The 17,296-nt window shown below is 42.4% G+C and overlaps 1 protein-coding gene across 13 annotated transcripts in view; it reads right to left on the bottom strand.

Annotated features, from left to right (window-relative positions):
* The window catches only part of CALD1 (caldesmon 1), a 231,249-nt gene that overhangs the window by 189,312 nt on the left and 24,641 nt on the right, over nt 1-17,296 (bottom strand). For 4 of the 13 annotated variants that reach the window (XR_005724491.1, XM_040260905.1, XM_040260916.1 and 1 more), the window contains exon 1: nt 16,701-17,015. The exons of 5 other annotated variants lie outside the window; for them this stretch is intronic. The gene's annotated coding sequence lies outside the window, so the exon portion shown is untranslated. Of the gene's footprint in view, nt 1-16,700; nt 17,016-17,296 lie in introns of those variants that run through there. 4 more of the 13 variants (XM_040260910.1, XM_040260908.1, XM_040260914.1 and 1 more) reach the window with 2 other exon arrangements.

The following is a 17,296-nucleotide window of genomic DNA, read 5'->3' as shown; positions in this document are numbered from 1 at the left end:
TCTTCCCAGAAAACCAACCAGCAAAAGTCTTCATATTAAAAAAAAAAAGAAAATTATGTCCTAAAGATACTTTACTACATAAAGTGCCTTTATATTTCAGATCTCACTGCTCCCTACCTGGGTGTACAGAGAAGGAAAAAGGGTGTTGTGAGTTTTATAATCTGGAAGCCTGAGGCACAGAAGTCTGTTCAAAGCCACACAGGTTATCAGCTGTAGACGTGAAGCAGGCACCAGGGCCACTTTTCGGTGAGACCACCCACCTGGAATCAGGTACCCACAAACCATAAGAACCAAGATAGCAAAAACTTAAACCTCGTTGCACATGCTCTCAGGAAAAAGAATTAGCAAACTATTCCCAATGGTAAGACTGCTTTAACAGCGTAACTAAAAGCAGAAATATGGAAAGCTATGACATATAAAAAAATTCTCAAACTTCTATACTTCTCATTTCCTATTTATTCAAGCACAGGTGGGTCAGCAGTTCCAGGCTGGCTGATATAATCTCTGTATCCAATCTTAGGGGCACTAGAGAGCTCCTTGGCTAGATATTTCCATTCCGTCATTGCCATAACTGTATATTATACTTACCCTGAAGAGTGTTTGAAAATTGAATTTTCCTTTTATTATCACCAATATTTTAAAGAAGATATATTTAAGCAAGAGAGACATAAGGACTTCATGGCTAAAGCATATGGCTACTGCTGCTGCTGCTAAGTCGCTTCAGTGGTGTCCGACTCTGTGTGACCCCATAGACGGCAGCCCACCAGGCTCCCCCATCCCTGGGATTCTCCAGGCAAGAACACTGGAGTGGGTTGCCATTTCCTTCTCCAGTGCCTGAAAGTGAAAAGTGAAAGGGAAGTTGCTCAGTCATGTCCGACTCCTACCCAACAGCTATAGAACATTTTCAACCAAATAAATCTCAATGGGAGAAGAAACAACAACAACAACAACAAATGGAGATCAGGGAGGGCCAAGTGCTGTGGCATCAGTATCATGCCTGCACTACCTGGGGAAAAAGCCATAGAATTGAGTGCTGAAGGCCCAGTGGCTAAGAATCTGTGCTTCCAAAGCAGGGGGCCTGGGGTTCAGTCTCTGGGCAGCTAAGACATGGAGCAGCCAAATAAATAAGTAAATAAATAGTAGAGGGAAAAAAAGCCACAGAATTGAGTGCTGAACGTGATCCACCAGGAGGAGTGCCACAACATGCCTAGCTGCTCTAGTCATATTCATCAAAAGTCAGTAAAGTTTTTCACCAGGCAAACTGGGGTATAATCATTCAATGGACTGTCAGCAAAGTGAGGGAAAGGGTGAAGGACACCACAGGCAGGGTCAGGGGTGAACAGCTGGCCGACGTGGTGACAGGGTAGCTTTCACAAGCCACACAGGGTGCCCCTTCATGAAGTCTAGGAACAAATGGATGGAAGGGACAGAGGCCAGAACAGTGGTTCCCTGGGCCCAGGTACAGCAATGAGGAGAGGGGCTAGAGGAGAATGGATGGAATGCATCTCCATCTTGATCTGAAGAAGAGTTATATGGGTGTATACATATGTAGAAATTCTTCCAGCTGTACCTTTAAGATTAGTGCACTTCACTGTATGTATATTACAACTCTGTGTACATTCCACCTCAAAAAAAGTGAAGGATGTCACACTTCAGCCTTGAGTCAATGTTTCCCATAGGCTCCAAAATCAGACCAGAAGGTTTTAGTGAAAATTCTCTCTACTTTTGTTATAATCAAATCTCATTTTCTAATAAATTATTCCCGATCACCTTCAAAAAAAGAGAGGGGACGATGAAAGGGAAGGAGGTCCTGCAGTGGGAGGAGAAAAGAAGGATGGAGGGAAGAAGGGAGTAAACTTTAACAAAACCCTTATTTCTTTCCAAAAAGCATCTTCTTTCAGTTTCCCTTATTTATTAATTTTTTGAGTACTTTAAAAAGGAGGGAAAATTATGATCCAAATTCTAAAATAAGTAAATAAATAAAGGACAAAAGCAGCTTTTTCCGGCTGACACAGTGTTACATGCATGCATGTTCAATCACTTCAGTCGTGTCTGACTCTTTGTGACCCCGTGGACTGTAGCCTGCCAGAATCCTCTGTCCATGGGATTCTCCAGGCAAGAAAACGAGTGGGTTGCCATCCCCTTCTCCAGGGCATCTTCCTGACCCAGGAATTGAAACCCCATGTCCTGTCTCCTTCATTGCAGGCAGAATCTTTACTGCTGAGCTACCAGGGAAGCCCGACACAGTGCTATACTGTCAAATATTTCAGAATTGAGGGCTTGGTTTCCAGTAATTCACAAGAGGAAACTATTTTGCCTTTCTCATTTTAGAGTTGAGAATGTACATCCTTGTATGACCTTGATTGATAACTGATGTGATTTTTCAGAATGAACCGTAAGTTGCAGATGACTGAATCATAAAAAGAACTGCATTTGAAAGAGATCTAAGTCAATGTTTATTCTTAATCTTTTCACCTCAAAGTTTATTTCTACATATGTTAAGCCTATAGCAGCCATTACTAGATTTTTAGTATATATTACTTTAGAGGCTAAAATAATCCAGCTTACTGAAGTCACAACACAGTCAGCTTTGACTATTTTTTTCAGGCCATATATTTTCAACTCTTAAGTGTATACATGTACACATACTGAAAATATGTCCTGTAAGATCCCAGATGCATACACAGAATGCATCTATGTGATAGTTCTAGGTATGGCTACTTATGTAGGATAGAGATTGTTCTAGTCTCTAAGCAGAGGTGCTGAATTGGTGACAGTCCTATAAAGGACTCACTTGAGACCCATTTGATGGTGGTGGTGGTGGTTGTGTGTTCAACAAACATGCATGTGTGTCCTGCATGTATTATGGCAAACAAATGTGGCCTCTTTGAGATGCAGTCAAGATTGTAGCAAAACAAAGGGAAGAAGAGGAACTCAAGTGGTGATGTAAGAGCTGGAATAGAGAAAAGGAAAGAAAAGTGAGGAGGGGATAAGGGAAAATAGAAACTCACAATGACAAAAATACAAAAAGGTTCCTGGGGTGGAAATAAAAGGGAGAATCAGAACATAAATGGCGTTGTTTTTTTAAGATCCAGAAATAGAGGGAGCCGTTGCTAAGTGAAGTAGGCTCCATGGAAGGCAGAAAACAATCATGGGTAGGATAATGGGTCCATCCCCAATTACCCAGGACTGTCTCCCTTTAGAACTGTTCTTTTAGGAAAATTATTAATAGCTCTTCCTTTCCCTCCTGGTTAGGATAATAAATGATAGAGTTACCATCTGTATAGACCACCTCTGGCCAAAGACAGAAAGTAGCCATAAGCAGGACTCAACCTGGGCAATGGTATCAAGAAGAGCTTTAAGGAAGGGGTAAAAGGAAACAATAGCTAAAGAAAGAGGAGAAAAAAGAGACCAGGTATAATGTGCAGACAATTTGTAACCAATTATGCCAAACACAGATAAAGTTAGAAAGGCCTTGTAGAGGAAAAAGTATATGAAAACTTAAAGATGGATGGGGAAGAGATAGAAGAAACTGAAGACAAGAGATGTGATTCAGAGCACAGACATGTTTAGGCTCCTATCTTTTCCCCTGTATTGGGGGATTTGTGGTTACGATCAGCATGTATAAAAATGACTTAAAACGGCCATCCTGGCTTTCCAAGCTGTGTAGGCACACACAAAGTCCCATCTGCTGTTGTCTCCCAGCCTGCTGCTCCAAAGCTGTTCACCTCCTCCTAACTCTCTGCCTCTCAGCCTTGCAGGCTGCCATAAGCAAGCCTTCCCACCGAGCCCCCGCCCCCACCTCTGATGGCCGCATACCAGACTGTCTGCCGCTGTGGTCTCACAGGCTTCCACAGATAGGCCGCAGTGTGTGAAGCTGCCCTTCGCTGCGTCATTTCAGAGACCTCTTTTGACTTTTTCCTGGATTGGAATTTTGTGTTGCAAAAAGCAGAAAGTAAATGTCAAGGGCAAGTTCAAAAGGCCGAGTGATTTCTAGCTAAGCCTTGCTTACACCCAGAGGGAAGATGGAATACCACCAGCAAGAGGGTCTTTGGTATTTAGAGTTTCAAAAACTATGTCTCATAGATTTCTACCATTATTTTGAATTGGGGCATATTATGGGTTGACGTGTGTCTCCCTTAAAATTCTTATGTTGATGTCCTAACCCCCAGTACCTCAGAATGTGACCTTTTTTGAAAATAGGATCTTCACAGAGGCAATCAACTTACAATGAGGTCATTAGGATGAGCCCTAATCTAATACTACTGGTAACTTTAGAAGAAGAAATTTGCATACAGAGAGGATGCTCTGTTTACACAAAGAAGGCCATCTACAAACCAAGGGGAGATGCCTGAAGCAGATCTTGCTCTCATAGGCCTCACGAGGAACCAGCTCCTCTGACACCTTGAGGTTGGACTTCCAGCCTCCAGAACAATAGGTTTCTGTTATTTAAGCCATCTAGATTGTGTTACCAGAGAAAGCAATGGCACCCCACTCCAGTACTCTTGCCTGGAAAATCCCATGGACGGAGGAGCCTGGTAGACTGCAGTCTATGGGGTCGCTGAGAGTTGGACATGACTGAGCAACTTCACTTTCACTTTTCACTTTCATGCACTGGAGAAGGAAATGGCAACCCACTCCAGTGTTCTTGCCTGGAGAATCCCAGGGCTGGGGGAGCCTGGTGGGCTGCCGTCTATGGGGTCACACAGAGTCGGACACGACTGAAGTGACTTAGCAGCAGCAGCAGCAGATTGTGTTACTTTATTACAGCAGTCCTAGGAGACTGATCCCCAGAGATGCAGTCTGGTGGAAGATGAGAGTTAGGAGAAGCTCACCAGACTAATTACAGTTTTTTTCATTTCCCTAAGTAGACTAAGGAATGCTTCTCTGAGTTATCTGAAAGAGTCCCTGTGCCAAGTCAGATTGGATGATCCTGAGGAAATAATTTTGATAGTTCATGCCTCAGTTTCTCCCTCCATGGAGTTGATCATAGGGCCTGTGGTCTGAAATTCACACTATGACTGAGTGGCAAGGTGAAGGGTGATCACAGAAGTATTCTGAGTTTGGGGCAGGAAGACCAAACTTAAAATGTGGAGCCTTATTAATAAATACACTGAGAACAGCTGTCACAGAAAGTAGACCCTCAATTCTTTAGCTGATCACCAAAGTGGAGGACGTCCCACCTGATCCTCACAGAATCAGCTGTCTCCACCTTTTGAGTACCTAAATTTGACATAATTAAAACCCAAAACAGCTTGATGTATTTGGACAAAGAGTTTTCCTTCAGTACAGACTATCTCCTCTTTTGTTAGAGAAAAGGCTTGTTAACCTGCTTGTTAAACTATCTCTGCTACCAGAAAAAGAAAACACAAAAATATTTCTGCACATTACTCTTTTTTTTAAGCTGTTATAGGCTTAGATCTCATTCTATCGAACACTCACTTGAATAACCTCTTGAGTCACTAGTGAAAGCAGTGGTGTTTAGCCCTGCTTCCTTATATGGCAGGGAAAGACAATGTGCTTGTCTATTTGAACTGCAGTGTGGCTCTCTGACAAATTATAATGACTGGTTATGGAAACCTCCTGCTCTGGTTTCCATCGCTCTTCCCGGGAAAGACACAGAACAGACAGCTGTAGGGAAATGGAAAAGGTTGGAGTCAGGAAATATCATTGAATCTAGCTCAGCTATTTGCCAGTTGTGTGACTTTGGGCAACTAATTTACTCTTGAGAGTCTTGAGAGACCCTTGGACTGCAAGGAGATCAAACCAGTTCATCCTAAAGGAAATCAGTCCTGAATATTCATTGGAAGGACTGATGCTGAAGCTGAAACTCCAATATTTTGGCCACCTGATGCAAAGAACTTACTCACTGGAAAAGACCCTGATGCTGAGAAAGACTGAAGGCAGGAAGAGAAGGGGACGACAGAGGGTAAGATGGTTGGATGGCATCACCAACTTGATGGACATAAGTGTGAGCAAGCTCTGGGATTTGACGATAGACAGGGAAGCCTGGTGTGCTGCAGTCCATGGGGGTCGCAAAGAGTCGGACACAACTGAGCAACTGAACTGAATTTACTTTACTGACCTGAGATAGTTATCTTCTACTAAAACAGTGCCTAGTAGAAGGCACTGCCTTCTAGTGCCTACTAGAACATGTAACAAGTATGCCAACAAGGTAGTTTACTGAGTTAGCTTACCTTCACAACCATCTCTAACTTAAAGGCTCAGGAGAGCCATCAATCACTTCGTTTGTTTGCTCTGTCTTCCAAGGTCAATGCTTTGTTCCTTAGATAAGTCTCAGTCTTCTTCCTTCTCCCATTCTCTCCTCTTTCCTCTCTCTCTCTCTCACTCTAGGTCTAAAACACAAAAATCCTACAAAACAACCCAGTCTCAGGAATAACAAAACTCTTTAGCCATACTGGATAAAAGATGATTTAGAATGTTCAAGGCAGCACAGACCCAGTGATAAGTGTAGGAGAGAAAATCCTGTGGTTGAAAGGGATGGTGGGGGTTGTCTGCCTCTGCAGAGTAGGGCTGTCTGAGCTCCAGAGACAGATAGATCTAGTTAGAAAGTGCTTATGCTGATCGAAACAGGGTTGGTTTCCTGGAACTGTATCTATTGGTCCTAGTTTTACTTCCTGGAGAACTGGACATGAAAGAATTTGGCTCCTTTTGCTCTGTCTACAGGATAGCAGTGGAGTAGGCAACTTGGGAGAATGGGTAGCTAAGAGCACTGGCACTTTTAAAAGGAGTCCTGCGCCTACAGATAGCCTCCACAGGAAGCCACGTCTAGTAGCAGATGATTTTTAACTTAGTGCTTGTCGTGTGCAAAGCAGTTCAACTCTTATTTCTCGTCCTTATAACAACGACAAAAAGGAAAAAAGTGATCCCCTTGTTGAGGTAAAGAAATGGGCCAGATAATGGTAAGTTTAAGATTCCAGCTCAAGTCTTCCTGATTTTAAAGTGTGTTCTCAGAGAGGCCACATCCCCAGAAACATACACAAGTGCAAATGGAGTAGTTAGGCAGCACAGTGTGGTGGCTGAGGATGTGGACGATGGAGCCAGTTTATCCAGGTTTGAATCCCGATTCTGCCACTTACTATCTGTGTGACATTAGATGTGTTACTTAACCTAACTGTGTGACTCAGTTTCCTCATCTGTCAATCTGATTGTTATGAAGATTATTTATTTAATTAGCTACTTGGCCTGTGTCGGGGGCTGTTGTAAGCACTCAGGACTGGTACAATTAGAGAACAATCAATGAATTCAAACTATTGGCTTCCATTTTCTTATCAAGAAGAAATTATGGACATTTATTCCTTTAATTATTTAACTCACATATTAAGCACCTACTTTATGTGGGGCAAGGCACTTTTTTAGGCTCAAATCACAGCACTTGAAAAATCCAGACAAGGTCTCTGAGTTCATAGTGCTTTGTTTTAGGAGCCTGGGAAACAATAAACAAGTAAACAAATAAATAGGCAGGCATAAGCATACATTATGAATATGCATGTACCTAAGTATCAGGGGTATCCTGATTGACTCTTCAATTAATTTTACTGACTTGATATTTTAGGGTCAGTGGTGTGCTAATAAATGTTCGATAACAATCCCTGGGGGTTGGCAGGGGCGGGGAGTCTGATTTGTGTTGTTTCCTAATTTCCAAGGTGTAAATACTTTCATCATGGTTGACCTCAAGCTCCCAACATGTCATCAGTGAAAGAAGAATTGGGAGGAGAAGTTCTCTTGCACAGTATTTGGTGGTATTTCCATTATATGGATAAAACAGACGTAACTAACTTCGACAGCATAGTTAATAGTAAAATGTAAAATAATTAGGAAGAGATCAGTTTTGAGTATTTTTTTAACCTTGTTTTTTGCTATGATTTAACTGAAAGTCTATGTAATTTAATTTTTGATAATGACTATATAATGACTAGTTCTCAAAATCTTGAAAATTTAGCAATTGGCTTTTGGAAGCTAGTATGAGCTGGCTGCACACACTACTGGGTAAGGAGACATTTCAGAGGAAAAGGAGACTGAGTCACAGTTGTGTCACCATGCAGACATAGGTCCTAATCTGATTCCTTTTTAGTTGCTTTTTTCCAGCAAGCTCTGCTTTCATGTACACTGTGGAAGCACTGCTCTGTAAACTAAATACCATCAGCACAAATATAGCAACCATTCTGGCATTCTTATTGGACCAGGTTGTTCATACAGATATGGTTTTAACTCTACAAGCCTTAGTGAATATAATTTATGTCCTTGGTGCTCTGAATATAGCAGATTCTTCTGCGCAATACGGAGGTACCTCCTGACTGTTGTGTAAAGGAAAACCCTAGGGATGGATTTTCTGTCCTACAAAAGCAAATTACTCCCCCTGTCCATGAACCTGAGGCCTCTTGTCTCTTAGGGCTAACAGACTTCTGAAGGGGCCACCCAGGGAAGCATCCAAGGCCTCAGACTAAGAGGAGATAGACGGTGAGAGTGGAGGATTTGTACATTCCTTACCACAAAGTGGAAAACAGAGAAAAACATCTTCTGTTTTTCTTGGTAAGCTAAATATCTAAAGTAACCAATCTTCAAAACATCCTAAGGACAGAAATACTTAAAAAGACAATTTTTCTTCAATTCACCCCTCCCCTGAAGCCTAAATTTCACTTAGTAATGGTGGTTGGAACAGGAAGTGGAAATACCATGAGAAATTTTATTCTTGCCACATTTTCAGTGCTTTACAAAAGCAAACACTGGAAATCTCATCAGAGAGCTTGACCTTACAGGGTTGATAAATTTGTGGCCAAACCAAAAGAGTATTGGAAGCTGGAGGAATTTTCAGATAAATATTCTAGTGCTTCTGGAGAGACTCTTTAGCAATACTGATTATTTGGAATAGACAGCTGTAACTTTTGGAAAGAAATTATCTGAAACTAAACAACAAGGCTTCTGAGGAGTAAGTGATTCCATGGATCTACTATAAGTTATTTTAAGCACAGATGTACAGAACTGTTTCTGAGTCAGGGTGTTTTAGCAGAATCACAGGGAGTTTTCATAAACTGGACCCCATTCTAACCCTACTGTATCAGAATCTCTGTAGAGTCTCAGGGATGTTTTCAGAAAACCCTACAGTTGACTCTGATTAAGATCTCCTGGATTATAGGCAAATTGGGCTACAGTGTACAATCCAAATCCATAAACTGTTAAAATGCGAGGGACATTTCCTTATACTACCAGGAGAAGCAGTCTGGTGTACTGAAAAATTAACAGCGTGGGACTTAGGACATGTGTGTTCTGGAACCACCTTTGCCACTTATTAACAAATCACTTGGTTTGTTCTTTCATTCAGCAGATATTTACTGGACTTCTGTGATGTGCCAGGCATTAGGAATATAATGGAAAAAAAAAAAAAAGATGGTTCTTGCCATTATGAATCTTACTGACAAGAATCAAAGAACCTACAAATATGTGTGTAATTTTACTTGGTGTGGCTAAGCTTTAATTTCTCATCTAGAAAATGAAGAGTAGATTACTGGTTCATTTTTTTTTTTTTTAAAGAATTTCTTAAGACCCCAAATTTCTTGCCCCACCCTTCCCACACACAATATAATTACATGTTTCAGGTCCACTGATTTAGAAAACACAATACCAAAAGCTACTATGAACTCAACAACTGTTTACAATAAATTAACACTTTTGTCTTCATAATGCACATATATAATTAGAAAAATAGTAGCACATATTGTTTACTCAGCTTGTCAAAATCCTTTACTGCATGTATGGACTTATTTACCTCTTGCAGTGACTTAGTGGCCTCCCAGGGGTCCAAGGTACAGAGGTTAGGAAACTACAGACTATGTTAATCTTACGAAATACGTGGTACTTGAGCAGCAATGGCTCTTTTCTTATACAACAGACATCACTATCAATGACAGCATTTAATTGCCCAAAGGAAGTTTAGCGTCAGCCTCAGAATCCCTCTCCACAAAGTATTCCAGATGGTCACTACCAACTGTTTAAAGTTGGCCAACAGATGAAAAATTATTATCATCCCCTGGGCTAAATGACTCCTAAGGCCTTGCCCAGCTTTTAAAAATCCACGAATTGTTTATATTTAGTTCTGCCGTCTTGTGGGGCTTCCCATGTTGTGCTAGTGGTAAAGAACCCACCTGCCAACGCAGGAGACATAAGAGACCTGGGTTCAGTCCCTGGGTTGGGAAGATCCCCTTGAGGAGGGCATAGCAACTCACTCCAGTATTCTTGCCTGGAGAATCCCATGGAGAGAGGAGCCTGGCGAGCTATGGTCCATGGGGTTGCAAAGAGGTGGGCATGACTGAACTGACTTAGCATGCACTGTTGTCTGGCAAACATTACCAAAAACTGAAACGTTTACTAAGAGTATATTAGCTTTTATGCATTTAACTAAGTACTGTGATTTACATTGCGATGTATTGATATGTGTGTGTGAAAGTCGCTCAGTCTTGTCTGACTCTTTGCGACCCCATGGACTATATAGTCCATGCGATTCTCCAGGCCAGAATACTGGAGTGGATAACCTTTCCCTTTTCCAGGGGATCTTCCCAACCCAAGGATTGAACCCAGGTTTCCCACATTGCAGGCGGATTCTTTACCAGCTGAGCCACAGGGAAGCCCAAGAATAATGGAATGGGTAGCCTATCCCTTCTCCAGCAGATCTTCCCAACCCAGGAATCGAACCAGGATCTCCTGCATTGCTGGTGAATTCTTTACCAGCTGAGACAGGGAAGGCCTAAGAGATGTATTGATAGTTATTTTTATTTATTAACATTACTAAGTCATTGCATATTTAATTTTAAAGATTGCCTTATTTTGTGGGGAGCCATATCACACAAATGACTCATATGAAAATACTCATGTTTTCTTTGGAATCTTTCTAAAATGGATAATTCTTATCTTTTCAATTATCAATGGTACAAGCTTCCAGGCCAATTCCTTTAAGATTGGTTCATCGGACCATGCTGAAGTGATCATTAGGAAATGTCTGACTCTGACAGTGGGTGTTTGATTCTCTATAAATTCTGTCACGTAAAAATTCAAATGATATTCATTGACAGCTGTTGGACATTTCAGCTAATTTGCTTTCCATGCCTAACTTTCTCTTCTAACTAAAAAATTGCCCACTGGGCTGTATTTTTCCCCAGGGGTGACGACTGCAGCCAGACACACTGGTAATTCATCCATAGGCATGCAAGTAACCCTTGATTTTCCTAAGGGATTTGCCAAAAACAATAGTTATTAGCTGAACCAATCACATTTTCTCCCTCAGAATTTAACCAGGAAGGGGAGAAAAAATTTCCCAGTCCTCAGGTCAACAAAAAGCAGCACTCATATGTGCTGCAGCTGAGTTATGTTAATGGTAGCACATGGACCTCTGCTGGGTTGCTTTGACCCACCTTGATTGCAGGCCCATTCTCCTTGGACTCTGGTCCTACCTTGGCTTCTATCCTTGGGTTTCCTTGAAATTCCATCCCTTTATTATTCCACATGTATCTTATCATTCTGTCGCTTTACTCAAGCTACTGAAGCTTATTAACATCAGGGTCTACTTGTTCCAAGCAGTGTGCCAAGACTTCTCACATATGTTATTGTACCTGTCTGTACACTGCCTTGCTAAGCAAGCTCTTGGTTTTTAACCTCTGTCTGACTTCTGATTTTTGCTGTTTTTCTTTTACTTATCTGGCTATAATTCACGTTAGCCCATCGGTATATTTTATGTCTATGTGGCTTAGACCCTCCTGACTCCAGCGGAATGAAGGTCCTTGGTACTTCTGGCCCTAGGGTCTCTGGTGGGGGTGGGGGACTCACCCTGGTCCTGCCCCTCTTTAGCACACAGGTGAAATCTGCCCAGTTCCCCAGCTTGAGCCAAGAGGGAATGTTGCATGTGAGGGTAAAAGAAACTAATTACCTATTCCTACTTAATATATCCCCCTCCTAGTGAGATGACTTCCTTACAGTTAAGTGCTTTCATCTACATATTTTCAAAACCATGTTAGAAGCCTCAGGAAATTATTAAAAAGTAATTTATCTTCAAGTTAGCCATCAGTGGTACACATACATTTTTTAAAAGAAAGGTCATGTTCTAAAATGAGCGCTTAGTAAGAACACCCAATTCTCCTAAAATATTCCCCCAAATATTCATTTTCTTTCAACCATTCTTATCAATCCTTTTACTAAGCTCTCAGCATACACTTAAGAGCTTAACAGCAGCCTTTCCTGAATTCTTCAGCCCCCCAGTTCTCCACAGAAAACTGCTTCTCTAGAGATGATGTTTTCTTTGAAATGGAGGCCATATGAGGTAATCTCCTTCTATATATGCGTATATTTGCACCATCCTGTCTTCCTTCCAGAGAATCTGGGGAACTAGGAAGGACACCTCCTCACATGTTCTGCTGCCATTCACTCTTGTCTCCAGGGAGAACCAACACTTTATCCCACTCCCCACCCTAACCTCCACTGGCTCAAGGGTTTCTCACAAGTCAGTCAGAAAAGTGGGTTCTCAGTGGATCTTGAGGGGTTAGAGTTTTTATCAGTTTCTCAAGGGCTTCCATGAGAAAACAACAACAGCAGCACAAGGAAGGAAGGCAGCCCCTTCACCTCTTCCTCACAGCTACCCCATGACCCCTGCCTTTTCCCCTCTGCTCACGACACTCATCCACCAGCAGCCAGCCTGTGAGCTGCAGAGTGGCTCTTTACCACAGAAACTGCTCTGCATCTGCTCCTACCCTTCTTCCTTGAGCTAAAAATGTGATGAGGCTTTCCCTTATCTCGAGCATATCTAGGCTTGATCCTTCTGCTATTGTCTGGGCCTCACCCTACGGCCCAGCCACTGTAAACTGTCTGTGTTGGATCAGGAAAGCCCCCTTGTTTGGCCAGGGGATGGAAGAACTAGAGAAATTGGTAGAGGCAGAGGCCTGGGGTAGGAAGTGAGGGATGCCACGCAGGGTCCTTCACAGGGGACCCAGCTGGGGGTGCTGAAGACTGAAGTGAGCAGAGACGAGAGGCCAGGTGCACGGCTCTCTCTGGTCTCAATACCAACAGGAACCACAGCCGGGCGCTCTCGATTACCTCAGCCTCCTCATAAGACCCAGGCCTGACATGCTGGGATTCGTTCCGCGCTTTCGGCTGGGGGCAGAGAAACTGCCTCACTTACCAAGGCCTTTCTGTTGTCAGCACCTTGTCACTGGTCTTCTATTCAACAGGATCTTCAGGTTTCCTGGTTCCTGGATATGGCCTCACACCACTGTTGACCCATCTTATTCAATTCCTGAAACTTTTGTCGTCCTGGTCTCTGATTATGAAAGCCAAAGTTTAGTCAACACTGGGGTGGACCAGTATTCCCTAAACTCTGGGTTCTGGGTTTTAGAAAGAACCAGGATCTAGCAGGTATCACTCTAAGGTCTTCAAATATGAGGAAGAATTGAGCAGATGATTAGGGAAAATAGATAAGAAGGGGAGATATCGGCCAAAATGAGCATAATGTCCAAAAGACTCAAATTGAAGGCAGTGGAGCGTACAGCCTATAGAGAAGAAGGGGAAATAGCTTCATCTCATTCATACATCTTAACTACTGTGGGAGGTAGGAGAAGCATTAGAAGGCCCATTCCACAGATGAGGTCAAAGATTGATGACTTTCCTCAAAGTTCTGGGCTTTTTAAATAGGAGAACCAGTACTCAGACTGACTCTCAGGAGCGAAGCCAGAGCTACAAGTATCTCTTTAAATTAACCAACTACTCCAATCCTATGGGCATTTCTCCAGTATCAAACTTGAATTAACTTGATGGATGAAGGCCTTTCAGTAAGGAGAAAATGTTTCTATTTTGGGGCCCTGGGAGAATTTACCCAGAAAATTCTTTTTTAAAGTCTGAAAATTCTTTGGCAGCATCTTTCTAACCTCCTCCTTAGTCCTACCATGCTATTTGCATACCACCCCGTCAGCATTTTCCCTGGTCCACCCCCCCCACCCCCCCCGCCATGGCCTCACCCTACCACATTTCCAAGACACGTGACAGGCTGCAGGCAGATGGGGAACCTGCCAGTCCCTCCTCATGCCCATGTACAGGTCATTTTTTTGTCTTACTAAAGAATGACTAACCAGTAACCATCCTACCATGAAACTGACAAAGGGAGAAAACTACGTGTGTTCTTAAGAAAAGGTCTACTAAGGTACATTTTGAGGACTTCTCCAGGGGGCTCAGTGGTAAAGAATCCCTCCTGCCAATGCAGGAGCCTCAGGGGACCTGGGTTTGATCCCTGGGTTGGGAAGATACACTGGAGAAGGAAATGGCAACCCACTCCAGTACTCTTGCCTGGGAAATCCCATGGACAGAAAAGCCTGGTGGCCTACAGTCCATGGGGTCGCAGAGTAGGACACGACTGAGTGAGCATGTACAAGGGTACATTGTACTCATCAGAACAGAAAATGTGGCCAGGTACAGAACCACTCTATACCATCTGCCCCAGAGCAGATCCTCAGGCCAGCCACAAGAGCCAATTAGAACTGCTAATGGCCTCACTGTCAGGGAATTCTTATATGCATCTCATTTAAATCCTTTAAACTTCAGTTTGAACCTTTTCTTCAATGTAAGAAGTGTGTGTTTATTTAAAGTCTTTTGATCTGAATTATTTAAATTGTACATTCTGCTGGTTTTGAATAATGAAAACAACCCAGCATGTTACCTATGGATCAATTTATTGTACGTTCCTCCTGTGTGCTGAGATCACTTTTCACTAGTGACTTTTTAGTCCACATTTTTGCCATTGTATCTCTTTTTATTAAATGATTTTAATCAAACAAAAATTTTTGTGCTGTGCTTTCATTGTGCTCCTTTGCTTTACTATTTGGGGAGATGAGTGCTAGCTAATATTCAACAAAAGTAGCAGAAAGAGTGGCCTGAAGTCCTACCTAAAGTTTAATGCCCAAATCCCCTTGCTCCATCACTACGTAGAGTAGAACACTTGAAGCATTATTTTGAGAAAGTATTTTTGTGGTTATTTAGGAGGTGGGGAGCACAAGAGGAAGGCAGGAGAGAGTGGTGGTAGCAAAGTTTGAAATGTCAGGGATTCAGAGATGTTGGTTTCAAAATGGAATTTATCCTCAAATCCCAAGATTATAGATTTCCTCCCAAACTTACATTCCCTACATGGTTTAGAGAGCAGTTGAGAAAGAAACTGCTCTCCAAATTTTGATTGACATTAAAAACACTGTGAAAATAGTTTGGAACTTGATCTCTTCGAGGGAATGACAATAATCAAACTATAGCTTTGCCTGCAGCCTTTCTTTCACACTTACTCAGAACTGTTCCAGGAAGAGAAACTCACAGGGAATTCTGTTCTCATATATCACTTCTAGAAGGAGAGGGAAGCATTCTCAAGAAAATTATCCTCAAACTTTTAAATACGAAGATAGAAGATTATTTAATGAATCTCAACACAAAACCACCTCTATTCATGGAATAAAATCAAATTGAGTCAGTCATTTGGAACTGGAAACCTTTAATATCCAGGTTTACTTTTGAAAACAATGCTCAGATTTGCCTTTTTTCCCCATTGCACCTAGTCTTCGCTTAAGTTCTTGACATCCACATCTGGTTTTGCCAAACGCATTAGAAGGATTTCACTATTTCAGCTCACAAGTCCATTTGCATAGTCTGATTAACAGATGGGATCCATGAATACCAAGTACTTTGTTCTCACTCATTTTTTTTTTTGACCATGTATTGCCACTAAAATTTCCCTACCCTTTACAATCATTTCTTTCTAAAAGGAGTTCCAGGTTACTACCAACTAGCTGCCTTGTGCTGCTGTTTAAGATGCCCCAATATGTCTGACTACCTTGAAATGAAAGCCTGCTCCCTCCCTTCCCGGAACAAACTTGCAACCTACACCTTTTTCAAATTCTCCAGTGACACTCAGGCATGCTTTCAAACAGAAAATAGGATTTCTTGAGAAATAGTTTCGTCAGATGTGAAATGCGATTTCTAAAAACACACCCACTAGCACATGCATTCTCTCATTATTAGGTTTTATAGGAAACAGATCACGGGAGGCATCTTCTGTCTGGGCAAATAGCAGATCAGCTACATTAACCCAGCCCGTGCTAAATGACAGTGCTCTTCTTCCCCCCACCCCCGACCTTATCTCCTTGCAGCTCTAGAAGTCAAGCCTTAAACACTGGTAGCAGAATAAAATGTAAATGCGTTTGATTAAAAATGATCACCTTTGGCTTCTTATCCACCTAGAAAGTTATTGTTGCTTTTAAAGCAAAACCTCTTTAAATCTCTGATAATAAAAGATGCAGGAGAGATGGCTGGCATGAGCAAACAAGCACTGCATGGCTACTGACACTGGTCTATGGCGATCAGGTATAATCCCCAGGGCACTCCGGAACAAAAGGCTATCTTATCAAAGTTGCCAGTGGTCCCTGAATATAAGTCTCTCTATAATCTCTCCTCTCATCCTGACTCTAAGAACAAAACTTGAAATCTCATCCTGTTTGTCTTCCGGGAACATCTGCAGGGCAGCAAATCCCAATCCCGAGCATTTGCGTGGTTTGTTGACTTTTATAATCTTGCATCTCCAGCTACCTTGCCCAGGAATGCTGACTGAAACCCAGAGAAAGCCCCCACGCTCTCTGGAGGAGATGAAAAGAAAGCCCTCTGTGCCTTACCTCGTAGGGTGAACTTCTTCCTGGGGACTAAGTCGGAAAGGAAGGACTGATTTCTTTAAGCAGGAGCACAGCAAGAGGGCAGGCAGGCAGGCAGCCTAATACACACTGCTCTATTCAATAAAGCTCCAGACCGCCCTTCCTTAGCCCCTCCCAGAAGTCCATGCTAAGTGAACACATATCCCCTATGTTTACAGTCGGCATCGGTGGTATGCATTGTCCTGTAGTTTTTCTAATAGGCAGCCAATGACGACACCCCAGCCGAGGTGGATGCAGCCTGCCTGTGGAGATGCCTGTCATTCCCTAGGCATGCTCAGGAAATCACTCATCAGAAAAAACCAAGACCTAAAAAGCTCTGAAACTGCGTGCAGGCTGCCAAAACCAGCCTGCTACATGCCCTTTTTTGGTTATCCTTAGCAGGGCCTCTGGAAGTGAATCCATTGTCAGGAACAATCATAAGAAATGTTAATCTTGGAGAACGAGGCTGTCTTGTAGAACACAAATGGAGCTTTAAAAAGAAAGCACGGTCCATGAAACTTAAACTTAACAGTCTGTACATTTACTGGGGTGGGGGCTGGGAAAGGCTTTTTAACGGAAAG

The sequence above is a fragment of the Oryx dammah genome, unplaced genomic scaffold (genome assembly GCF_014754425.2).
Source record: "Oryx dammah isolate SB20612 unplaced genomic scaffold, SCBI_Odam_1.1 HiC_scaffold_18, whole genome shotgun sequence".
Classification (NCBI taxonomy): Eukaryota; Metazoa; Chordata; class Mammalia; order Artiodactyla; family Bovidae; genus Oryx; species Oryx dammah.
Note: the sequence above shows the minus strand (reverse complement) of the source record. Positions and strands in the feature narration are given on the sequence as shown.